We start from the raw sequence: 13,375 nt of genomic DNA on the forward strand, positions 1-13,375 counted from the left end.
AGGAACAACTGTGAAACAGAATGCTGTCCCATCTCCTTCCCACCCCCATCCTCTCTCATTTTCTTTAGATCAGGGGCCAAAAACAGATGAAAAGAAAGGGGGATAAAAAAAAGGACAGGAAGAACTTAAGAGAACATAGAAACCTAAGCTCAAAACCTATAAATGTCTCTGGACAGCTATAAGGTAAGAAGTAATGAGAAAAGTATTTGGAACAAACCCATGCCAGTCTGGCTGATTCTGAGCTGTTACCTCTCTGCAGAAGAAGAAACTAGAAGCCTAACAGCTCTAAGCCTCTGAACCTTCTTCAGCACATTAATGAACCTTTTAAAATCAGCAGTACAAGAACATTGTCTCCTGTTTTACCTATAGTGGGAACTACTGCTGTTGCTGCGTTTCACAAAAAGATATCACACCTGAAATGTAAATCAAACAGATGCCGTAATTTTCCCACCTCTATCAGCACAGCACTGTTCACAGCTGCAAGGCAGCATGGATTGGGGTGCTGGGCACTGAGTGCCCAGTTAGAAATCCTTACAACTTCCAGTGCTGATGTATTTCAAATCTGGCAGTGTTGATTCAACCTGTCACTTCAAGGCAACAGACCGAGATCTTGCATTTTCAGGCTGGGACTTCAGATAGCTGTATGGTATGAGCACTACAGCCCCCCGGCACTCTCTGTGTGCATGTTAAGTTTGCCTTGCTTTGCATGCCAGCAGCTCCCTCTTCTCCATCTATTTCTGTGCATTGTTCCGCCTCTGAAGAGCTTGTCAGAAAAATAAGGAATTTATTTGTGTAAGTCAATGGAGTTAAATAGTATAACAAGCAAGACATAAGTCAGCCACATGCTTTCAGATTTTCTAATCAAATATTGTAATAATACACAACAAATGATGCTGTATTCTAACAAATTCAAGATGTAGCCAAGAAAATTTTATTACAGCGAATAGTGAAGAAGTTAAGCCTTTATAGGTATAATGAACAATGTTAGTCAAAACAAGTCGTAGAATAGTCATTGTCTATAATGCATTTATATGCCTATGGTATAATAAAATTAATACAAATATGAATTTATTTCCATAATATCACACCCAAACACAGCAATTAGAGTACAATTCTTGCAGCTTGCTAGGTAAAAGTAAGTATATATAGTTACGTTGGCCAGGATGCAAAGAACTGTCCCTCACAGGCAACTTACTTGCAGTAGAAACAGAGAAGGAATATGATGTCACAGGTTTTGGAGGTTCTATGGCTCTACTCACGATCATATAAGAGTATCTACGGGAAACAACAGTGTGCAGACCCCACTTCCCCTCTCTCAGAGGAGGTAAAGTTAACCCAAGATATTCATTGAGACTTGTCTTGCTTTTATATCTCTCCCCAGACATATGCCTTGCTCCATTATCTAGCCAAAGTATTTTTATTCAGAATCCATATTTGTAGCATTTATGTATGATCTGTAAGATTGGAGTTAACAGGGAAATAAGGTTCCTCCAGAAGAACTCATACACTTAGCTATTAGAAATTATGTAAAATTAAAGAATATTCTTGCACTCATTGCATAGCCATTGCACCTACGTGCGCCTCAGTCTGCCCTCCTGGCAGTTCAGTGCTGCTCTCTGAAAACAACTTGTGATTTACTCCAGCATATGATACGACCCAGAATTCTCTGTCTGGTTACAACTGTTAAAGAAGTAACAGCATAACTAATGACTTACCAATAGCTTTAGCTATTAAAGGCCCAAATGTGTTTTGTTTACTTTATGGAAGGTGTGGGAGCCACTCAGCCTTTTTTATTGTCTGTACAATCACTGCCAATGACAGGAGCTCAAGTTCTGCTTTATTTCTCACACGGAATAACTCTTTGTTATGTACTATGGCTGCGTGCAAAAGATGGGGGAATGAGTGGAGGTCAACAGAAAACACCGCAGCTTTGTTTCATGTGGGTGCTAATATTAAATAAATAAATAAATGCATACGTACATATATGGAAAAACTTCCCTAAAGAACAAGCCGCTGAATTTTTCTGGCATGTGTCACAATGTTTAAAGTTTAGAATGGCAATGAACTCTGTTGAGGAAGCCTTTCCGAGCACACATGAGCACTGCCATTTGCCCGCTAGGCACAGATTTCAGAGTGAGCTGAAACTGCGCCCACTGAGCTGCCAGAAAACGCGCTCCTCGGCTCAGCGGCTGCTGGGGACATAAGGTAGGGCTCAGAACTGAAGAGTTTCCTGGGATCTCTGCACCAGGAAAGGGGGCGAAGACTCAGGAAAGGCAACGAGAATGAAGATACAGACATCAAAATTAATAAAAGGTTTGCCATATAAAGCACTCACGTCAAAATAAGTCCTGAAGAAAGAAGACACGAGTTACAATAAATGAAACGAGTGATGAGGCTAATGCCCCAGTAAAGTACAGTGTGGCATAAAAACACACTGGCCTTGGATACCACCAAACATAGAGCTCTGTTCCTGACCTGCAAGTCCTACATGATTTGGTTCGATCAATGCACATAATTCTTCATCATTAAAAGTAAGAAAGCCAACCCAACCCCAAATTCTACTTTTTGAGCCATACATGGCAATCGGAATACAAACAAATCTGTATTTTTATCCATTAACAGGAAACTCGGGAAATGCAAATGATGGCTGGAATTTCAATTTTCAATGTCTAACGCAAAGAATACATCACATATGTATGCCCAAGTTACATGACCCACGTTCTAGGTCACAGGAGTTCTTAAACCTTCTGAAACTTGTCTGCTTGGGCTGTGCAAAAATGAAATATCTTTCAGTTAGGAAAGCAGACCATGCACTGCAGTTACTGTTTGCCCTGACCCACACACTAGCAAGAATGCACAATGACTGTCTTCCATTCCATGCCGTTCTAGAGGTAGATGTGAAACCACTGCACAGCTGGATCATCAAAACACCCATGTGGCAGAATTCTCATACAAATATCTATCTGTTATCCGGTCAAAGCAATCTCAACCCAAAACTTATCAGGGCATTGGCTAAAATGAAAAAAGAAAAACACAATATAATTTGGTTTTGAGCAAGACAACTGCTGCGTTATGCCTTACATTACTTACACATTAAGCATATTGCCCTAATGCAGCAAACACACCTGTCAAAACTTGCAAGCTTTCTTAGCGATACCTTAGTTTCACAGTGGTGAACACAGAAATCACATCATTTAAATAAATGCCATGTTACATGACAGCTTTGTTTATGCTACATGATAATCTGAGAAGCATGGGTCGTCAGTGGAGGCAGAAATGGGCCCAAGGCATTTCTCTTTTACTTGAGCATCAGTAAGACTGAAAAGAGAAGGAGTGAGCATTAGGTCACCACAGAGCAATTCTGAAGGAGCTTTTTCTTCTGGGTGAATTTATATTTAGTTTCATAAATAGAATCAGTCCATCAAAGTGAAAGAGAGTCTTCCTTAGAAACATTACTATAAATAAGTTAACGTATAAACATATTTCTCCTTTTTTTTTTTCTTTAATGAACTAGATGCTAGCTGGACATTACTGAGGTAGATATGTCACAGAAATTTTAGAAATTTAAATTGCTTTTAAATACTCAAATAACATGTAAAATTTTTAATTTTTCAGCCTTTTAACGCAGAGCTCAGATCTAGAATTTTTTCCAAGCTTTTTTTTTTCTTCTCATGCTGTATTTCTAAATTCTCTATTGCCTTTAATTAAGATCTCCCTAGGCTACTTATTTATTTTTGAAGAATGGAACTTGCTTACTAAATGAATTTTCTCTGGCTTTGCAGGGTTTACTTCCGTTGTGAGATGCCACTGCAGTGTAGGCTGAGATTTGTTCTAATCTCAGTGGGGGAATACGATGCTCTTAAAAACACCACCAAAAAACAGAGCAACACCACCGACTTTAATGTAAGTTATGCAATTCTAGAAAAGAAATTTGGCTCCAAATGAAAGAATCATCTCCCCCTAAATCAGCTGCAGACCATCTTCTCACTAACTGGATGTCCCTACATTGTGCACCTGCAGGCTGCAGCCAGAGGAGTGGTGCTGTCCTCTTGCAGTGCCCAACTCCTGCCTGCCCTGCCCAGCCTCTCTCCCTGTGGCCAGCCCTAACCTGACCCTGAAGAACTGGATCTCATTTGTCTTTACCTTCAAATTCTAACTTACTTTAATTTCTGTACTCACTTCCTAGGCCACTGGATACCACAGCTCCACGTGCTCACATCTAGCTCAGCACAGTGGCTGACCAGGAGCTGACATGCATTTGCAGTATGAACATGCTATGCTTTGTTTCACTAATCATCTGTTTTGAGTGAGCACACAAAGATCACTTCATAATTTCCATGTTCTACCTTTCAAATCAAGCTTGATTTTTTTCAAATGTTTAATCTGTCAAGACAAGCAGTAAATTAAAAAATTATTTTTAGGTTTTTCATATTTATTTTTAGCCAAATACAAAAATGACACTGCAAAAGGCAGATACCTATACCCATCATATGCCAGAGGTGAAAGAAAATTGCATTAGCGCTCTACTAACTACGGTGTTAACTGCTCTCAGATGAATTCTCATATTTTTGTAGTAATTCACATTGTGCAATAGGCAGTACAATCTAATTCACCACAACTGCATAATTTTGGGCCAACTTGCTATTGATAAATAATGCAAGTATTAGGTTATTAAATTTTTTACAATTAAGTGACTAAGAAAGCTGTTTATTGCCTTCCGTTATGCCCTCTGTTAATAAGATCGTTGTTGCAGATGTTCATGTATGCTGCATTGGTGTTTAATGGTGCATGATGCTCTAGGTGGTTCCCATAACCTTGCTTTGTCTACTATGAGCTGACTCAATTGATATGATAATAGAGAAAAGAGGTCTGAAACAAGCTGGGCTGTACTGGCACAATTTGCATAACCTTAAAATTTGCCATCACTTGGTAGCCAACTGCTCCTAAAATTCTTATTCACTTGTCAGCACTGACAATAAACTGAAGAAACAGCACTCTGCAATTGGACGGATGAGGAAGGAGAGGGCATGCACACTTTATTGCACTTTTATATTCTATCAGGAAATGTACTTATTATCAAATTTAGAAAACCAACAATTTGGAATCGAGTTCTGCAGTTTCATTCATGATCAATTGCTGTTAGCCACAAAGCATGGCCTGGCATCTTTTCAGGTTCCCAGTACAATATCACAGGGTCAGATTACAAGGGATATAAATATTTGGTTCCACGGACTCCTCTCTGATTTAGTTTTGACTGCAGGAATCAGGACGGATTACAAGGGGCCGGGTGGGCTCAGGGTAGCAGAGCACAGCAAATAAAATCACAAGGAGTCACCTTCAAAACTCCAAATCCGATTTCTGACAAGTGTCTGTGTTCTTTTTAAAGAAATATTATTATTAAGTCATTTGGTAGGTAAAGCCAAAACCTAATAGTATAAAAATCATTCAAGTTTGCTATATTTACTAAATCTGCTGTCTGTACGTACTTTAAGTCAGGTCTGCTTATTTTACTGGCTTTTTGTACTCATAATAAACAAAACAAAGTGGAAGTAAGCTGGAGCCTGCTTTGATTTAAACAGGATCAACTACGTAAAATTTATTTTTGTGGTATTGAAGGCTTATGTCTAAACTGCCACTTCATCACCCGTGTTACGCTCAGTTGTGTCAAGGCCAGGTCACTGGTATATGAGTAACATTTTATTTTTCACAACGGGATTTAAACCATTCCCACTTAGTTTTACCTGTAAAACTTACTGTGGAAATCATTGAGCCAAACTGATCATAAAACCTCACAATTTCACCTGCATACAATTAACCATTTTGAAGAATTCCAATGTACTCATGCTCTTCCTGGCTCCAGTGTTAGCTCTAAATGTTTTGCTGCCTTGCACAAATTGTATCCTAAATCCCCAAAGTCAGATGAAGCAGGACTCCATGAACCCTCCTCTTTGTCCACTTTTTCCACTAGCCAGCATCTCTGCTCCATCTCTCCTGGAGATAAGAATTTATCTTTTACTCAGCCATCTATTTACCACAGCTTCTATTGCCTAAGACTGAATGCTACAGCAGAGAAACTTCTAATCAAAGGGTCAGTTCCTACAGTTAATTTCCTTCCAGGGTCACCATACATACCCATATTTTACTCTCCTTCCACTCTATGCAATTATTTTATAGTGACTATTTGAGCTGGTGAAGATTAGAGGCTTGAAAACATAAGTTCCATCATTTAAGGCAAAAGCATGCCACGGATAGCTACAATTTAAACTTTTCTACAATGTTCATTCAACTGTAATCACAAGATGGAAAATAAAATCTCTAAATTAAAGATGATAGGCTATCAGAGTCTGTAGAGCACCTTCTAAGTAGAGATTCTGCTGCTGAAACTCCTCTGTGATGATTTACTATGAAGTGAACTGCTGCCTAACAAAAAAATAAAGGTGAAAACTGCCAAAACAATAGAAAAAAAGATCTTCTACATAAGATACTCCGTCTAGCTGCCAGCGGTCAAAGGGTCCAGTTTTTTATGCACCTCATTTGTAACAGACAGCAAAGAAGACACCTTAAGGTAAGATGTGTTATAAAATCTCTCAGCATACATACAGTTATTTTTTTGTATAACCTCCAGGTAGACTACAAAAATTGAATCAAGAGACTGCAGACAAGGTACAACACACAAAAAGACATGTGGATCCGTATAAACCATTTATATTCATGAGTGTTTTAAGTTCTCCATGGCCATAATCAATATCCAATGAAGTTAATGAGATCTTTCCATTGATTTCAGAAGACACCAGGCTGAGCCCCAGAGACAACAGTATCATATTCTCTGCAAGCACACCAGCTGATAACACATACTTTGATAAGTTACTGGCTTCCCATTTGTATTTTCAGCAAAAGATAGGTTATCTCATTTCAAATTCATGTTGCAAAATGAGCAGTTTAATGTTATAAAACTCAAAATGGAGCATTTAATAACTAATTGGGAAGCAGTCAAGGCTATAGTAGTTACCCGTGATGTTATGGCCAATACGACATCCATAAATAAGACAACTGTTATTTGTTTATGAAGGAAATGAAAATAGCCTTAATGTGTAGTCCTCCCAAAAGGTTGAGGTTTTGTTTCTTTAGAATCCCTACAAAGCAGTGCTTCGAACTCTTGTCTCCTAACACATCTAAGCCCATCCAATAGATTTAATCACTGATAAATAGAGTTATAAGTTCAAACTGGCCTTGACCTTGGGCAGTATGACATTATCTGAAAACCATTAATGGTCTGAAACTAAAGGAAGGGCTCATTAATAAAGGCAAAACTGTACAAAGGTAGGAAAAAAAAAAAGGAAAAGAAAAAAAGGAAGTTTTATTAAAAGTATTGATCATGACCTAGGGCACTATAGACATTGATCTTCCCATGTTTCCACAGGAAAAAAAAAAAGTTAAGCCAACAAATTATTGATCTATTATGAAACCTGCTGAACAAGGTATACATTTCATTTCTTAGCATGAGAAAAATAATCACATCAAATCAGGATAAAGAGAAAAGATATTTCTTAAGAACTACTGACAATTGAATGTATGGCAAAAAAACTTACTTTTTGACTGATTACATAAAATAGCCAAAAATAGCCACTCTATTAGTACAATTTTAACCCAAGCGTCAGGAGGGGAGAAGCCTATGCACTGCAACCCTTTCAGCTTTCAGCCACGGATTTCAGATTTCAGTTCATGAAACCATATGTTTTAAAGGAGAAATGGGTAGCATGCAACACAGGATATTGTGGCAACACAGAACGTATGTACAAAAAAGGAAAATTTTGAACTTGAAACAAAGTTGAACTTGAAAAGTTTTTAGAATGATTGTTGTACATGAAAGGTGATACTATAGTTCTAGACTTTCTTAACATTATAGCTGCAAAAACAGTGGCTGAAAAGTCGTCATCAGAACTTCATACTTAGTGCACAGCGAGGTGTCATTTTCAGAAAATATGGGATAACCTCAACAAAGTTGTATCCATAACATGTCCACCGAGAAGCATAAACTCAGTTTGGAAAGCAGTCATTAGTTCCAGTGCTTCCTATGTTCTGAATGACTGATTCTGCAGTCTCACCATTCTTTTAGCATAATTCTATGATACAACTGTTGGTTTTCAAAATGTAACATGCCAAAAAGACCATTTATTTTTTATAATATACTCATAGTCTCTTTATTCTTTGCTCTTTGATTAGCAGATATAATTCTACAATATTCCCAGCTGATGCTGAAGTAACTTTCCTTCCAGCCTGAGAACTGCAGACTTTGTTGCCAAATGGAAGATAGAAATAAAACATGACTTGGAGTGAGGCTCCATATTAATTGAATCCAGTATGGTTTGCAGGTACCATAGTGTCCTCCTGCCTTGTTTCCTACTGCACTTCCTGAGCTCTGTGTACCCATGCTGGCAGCAGTATTCAGTAGCACCCATACAAGGCCTGTTTTGATGTTAATTGTGCCTGCCTGCTATGGACAGCATCTTCAGCTATGGAGTGCTTCCAAGAAGAGCTCTCGGTATCCTGTACATCATCTTCTTGGTTTAAACTCATTTAGGGTAGTAAAGCCAAAAGTTGAGTGTGAAGGATTGCAAAAGCATCCCATACTATTGGGCTATAAAATAATTTGTCAATCTTTATTAAAATGATTCACTCGTGAAGAAAAAATCCACTTTTAAATACACAGTGATGGATTCTAAACCACCTCTTACCATACTATAAATAAAAAGTTACAACGTGAAAATGGCAGCCAGAAGAGCAAATAAAATGTGAGGAACTATGATGAGGAATGAAGAACAAAGGAGAGAAAAAAATCACATCACTTTGGAAACTTCTAATTCATGTCAAACATTCTAGCGGCCCCCTCATAAGGGTATAGCACAACTGAGAAAAGATGTAGGGAAGGATAGCAGGGTTATCACAAGCAAACGAAATAGGAAGAGATTCTGGAAGAAAAGACTGGTGAAGGAGAAACAAGCAAGAGTTCTCTGGAGTTTGTTGCATTTGGAATGATTACTGACTGCTCATTGCAATACAAGAAGAGGGAGATAGCCAATAATACTCTTAAGTGGCTGAATTTAAACAGCTTTTACAAGCACCCACTACTACACATGCAGACATTAGGTGAGATGGACCTTTGGACTGACCTAGTCTTGCTCCCCTTTTCCACTCCACATTGCCTCCCGAGCATCACATAAATTCCTGTTACACAACCAGTGGAGCAGTGTATTAACAGTTACATCTCCGAGAATTCCTTCTAGACTTATGGTACAGAAATTGACTTCCTAGGTGTACATATCTGTATTTGAGAAATAAATACAGGAATTCTCCTGTGTAAGAGGAAATATTGACAAGTCCTAAGGTGTGGGATAGGGACCCCTATTTATTGCCAGCAAACATATTTTTCATAGCTGAAAAAGGCAACTTTTCATTGGAATGCCAGAATGTAAATTAATTGTAGCACCTGAAATTCAGGCTACATTTAATGAAAGGTGAAGTTTTGCCTTGAAAATACCTTGTTGCTAGTGATTAAACAAGAAATGGGAATTTCCTGACTTTACTCTTAATTGCCAGGCCAAAGTGACATGTTATTACATTAGACTAAAAAAGATACTCTTTTCTTTAAATCGATATGAAATTACTGAAAGCACATGTGCACATTACTTACATATATAAATATATATTTACTTATATGCCTATAGGTAATACAGGTATATGCATTCTCTGAGGTGAAATTATTGACCTTTAATTCCAGTTAAGATACAGGTGTCCAGAAACGTAGGGTTTAATAATGTGTTTCAGCTGTCTAATAAAATGCTCAGATCTCCTCTCCCACACAGCATGAAATCATGAGTGGTCTCAGTTACAAAAGGTAATACCAGCTTTGCTATTCATTAATCCCTATCAAACAAAGGTTCATTATTAATTTAGGTTTTGTGCCTCCTAAGTCACAACTAAACTAAAAATAATTCTGTTGGGCTTTTTGGCTCCTTTGTTGTGTGACTAGCAGACCAAAATTTCCTTTTTTCTTAAATCCATTTTTAGTATTTAAATTTTACTTTACATTTGTGAATATGACAGGAGAGGGAATAGTGAAGATAAGAAATCATGTGAAAAAGAGAATGCATTGTAATATAACCCAACTGCATGTCCAAGATGTGACTTTTTGTTTGTGCAAACACACAGGAAGACTGTCTGATAAAAAGAGCGAGTCAAGATTTTTCCTGTCTGGAAAGCTGAGAATGAAAGCTAGGAGACCTAAGGGAAAAGTACTTTTTCTTGCTTCTTACAGGCAAACAAACAATACAGAGTAATTTACAGAAAGAAGAGCTGCAAACAGACCCACCATAAAATGTCAGCAGTGTCAATAGTAATAAATACTTCTTTGTTTTATAGATAAGCTTACAAGGTAACATGGTGGTCTGTGATTGCAGCACAACCTGACAAAAAAAAAACTACTGACCTCTGTTTAGACTCTTAGATGCTTAAACATCAGTTTAAAAACTCTCCTTTTAAATGATTTTAACATACAAGAAGCTTCCTCATTCATAAATACGGACTCTCCATTCTCCTGTTGCTACATTCATTTAGACCAGGTTTTGGTTCTATTCAAATGCATAGAAATTCTTAATTTGTGAATGTATATATTATATAACGTATATATTACATATACATTACTTTGAGAATGGCTGTATTGGGTGACACCAACATACATTTAGCTCAATGCCCTGTTTCGGATAACAGATAGAGGCAAATACCTAATATTACTCTAACATTAAAAGCTCGGTAGTGGGCTCTAAAATTTGGTAACATTGCAAGCTTTGTTGTTCCATATTAATCTGGCCATATAGCCTATGCTGTGTAATTTATGGAACTGATTAAATAATGTAGTAATAACAAGTAGAAGTTCCCCAGACTTTAGTGTATACTTTATGTTAGGTGCATTTCAGGATTATTAATGGAGACCCTTCTCATTTTAACACATTGTATTTCAAAGCCAATACATTTCCTGAAACATTCTCATGCCATCCATTGACAAACTGAAGAAGATGTAAGCAGTGTCACTAACTCAGTAAACCCTAACTCAGGTGGTTTTAATGTTCAAATCCTTAAAAATTCATTTATTTACTATTGCCATTTTCTAACAAATGAGCCTATTACAAATGTGCCCTTAACAGAAGTGGTCTTGCAAACAGTGGGAAGGAAAAAGAAAGGAACATTCTATGTTCAGGCCTGAACATGCCAGATTTCATCATTCATAACTTGAAAAATGCTGAAGTGATTTTCTTTACATTTGGACTGTTTTTCTTTCCTCTATTAAAGCTATAAAACTAGCTAAGTTTAAAGTTTGTAGCTTCAGCTGTTTTTGAATTATGCAAATATTTCAGTATTAAATTGTTTCTCCATTGTCAAACTGATTTTGCTCAGACTTTCCAAAGATTTCCCTTTGGGCGAAGACTAGTCACAAAATGTATCAGACTTAAAGTAATTTGTTTAAAAACGTTATGAGCAACTCTGTAAAAAAAAAAGGATAGTTTTCAGAGCATTTGATTCTGACAAACGATATAGCACACAAATAGATGTGACATATACGTTGTTGTCAGTTTGTGATTTTTGGTGTGTTTATGAAAAGCCCCAGCTGCTGAAATCAGGAGATTGGAGATATTCATCAGCCCTTCCCTTTCTTCCTTTCCTATATATTTTCTTTGGTTACAGAAGAGAGCGTTGAAACATGAAATGAATGTATCCCGCAAACTCAGGAACCTGGAGTCAAATTCAGAACGGATGGACCCAGATTGTGATAGTGGGACCAGAGTCTGATAGCCAAGCAATTCTCTCTATGGCCAAAAGCACCCACACGAGGCATTAACCAATGTTGTTCCTCAAATAAACTTACCTCAGTAAGCAAGTTCATTGATCCTATTTTCAGTTACTGCTATCTTTCCCAAACCACAGTCCTCTGTACTGCAAAGTTTCATCAGAGGTGTACCTCTCAGGTTACTTTTCTTTTCAGGAGAGTTGTTGAAATTCAGCCATTTTGGGGACTGATGTTAGAGACAGCTACAGCATTTGTGTCATCTTGTAGTTCTTACAGTCACTAAGAAGCTCCAATGCTTTTAAATTCTTCAGTAGAAAGATAAAATTTGACGTCAGAGGAAAATGCACCCAAATGACACGAACAGGAGAACTTTAGGCATTGATCGCATGCTCTGAGAAGCCTTGTTAGAAGCCGACAGTTAATTTAGTCAACCACAGTGTCTGTGTGCCAATCCCAAACACTCCTTTCCTTCCCTATAAAACATACTGATCACACTCAGTTTGAATATGAGATTGCCTTTTTCTTGCAATTATTCCTACTGACAGAGAACAGGAAGGAAGGGGAGAGGAAAGGAGCCTTGGGGCTGGAGTACTGTGATGGAGGAGATAAGAACAGACAGCAGAAAGACCCAATGTGCTCCATGATAGAGACATTTTTTCTCTGAAAAAAACAAATAGTTCAGACAGATTAGGAATTTGGACTGATAAATGGGAATGGCTTGGACTGAATGGCTGATGCAGTTACTTCCCACCATTTTCATGATCTGCTCCAGCTGTGTGGGCCTCTAAGTTGCTTGTCAATCAGTGCCTGAGCAGCCACAGTTCATGGTCTTCTACAGGTGAGCCACCAATGGTTTTGGTGGGCATTAAAACAATGTTGGGTGATCAGCAGCAATTCACATACTCATTCAACAACCTTGCTTTCAGGCTGGGACACATCGCTGAAGGAAGTGGGCTTTTTAGCTCTCTCAGTCTATCAGATTCTATGCTCTGAACTTCTTGGTCAACCTTTCTTTTATTTTGGTAACGATCTGCACCTTCCTGCTCTATGCTCTACTCCTAAAGTACTTACTGATACTTCTATTTTCTGGTAACCTGCAACAATCCTTTTTATCTACCTCATTTCCTCTCCTTCCAACCAAAGCTGTACTGAAGTGGATGCCTTCATTATTTCCATTCTCTGGTTATCACTCAACTTGTATGTAACCCACCAAAGAGGTGCACTCCTACTCTTGTAATCCAGTTCTTCTCAGCTTAGCGCCATGGCAGCCTTGTCCAGGACAATAGGCAGAGGCTGTATTTAACTGAGGAAATAGATGTCTGGTAGGGATGCTCTTACAGCTATGGTGCTGTCTTTCTCAATGTGTAATGCCTGAGATGTGCAAGACCTGGGAGGTGACTGTCTATGTGTCTCTTCATAGAACAGTCCAGTCCAAGGCACAATTTCAAGCTCCAGCTTCATTCAGATGTCATAAACTATAAACACTGGAACATGGGATCTACCCAACAGCTGATGAAGGATGGTTAATGGCAG

At 38.1% G+C, this 13,375-nt stretch overlaps 1 protein-coding gene and 1 long non-coding RNA gene across 3 annotated transcripts in view; one reads left to right on the forward strand and one right to left on the reverse strand.

The window, feature by feature from the left end:
* The window catches only part of ADK (adenosine kinase), a 255,177-nt gene that overhangs the window by 22,156 nt on the left and 219,646 nt on the right, over window positions 1-13,375 (reverse strand). The gene's annotated exons all lie outside the window — the stretch shown is intronic.
* LOC109368789 lies at window positions 889-12,735 on the forward strand. 2 transcript variants are annotated; one of them, XR_002117131.2, is made up of 3 exons: window positions 889-1,324; window positions 3,783-3,903; window positions 11,740-12,735. It is a non-coding gene; the product is annotated as an uncharacterized LOC109368789 (long non-coding RNA). The 2 variants fall into 2 exon arrangements; XR_002117130.2 differs by lacking the exon at window positions 11,740-12,735 and adding an exon at window positions 4,187-6,940 and having other exon boundaries at window positions 896-1,324.

Source organism: Meleagris gallopavo, chromosome 8, assembly GCF_000146605.3.
Source record: "Meleagris gallopavo isolate NT-WF06-2002-E0010 breed Aviagen turkey brand Nicholas breeding stock chromosome 8, Turkey_5.1, whole genome shotgun sequence".
NCBI lineage: Eukaryota > Metazoa > Chordata > Aves > Galliformes > Phasianidae > Meleagris > Meleagris gallopavo.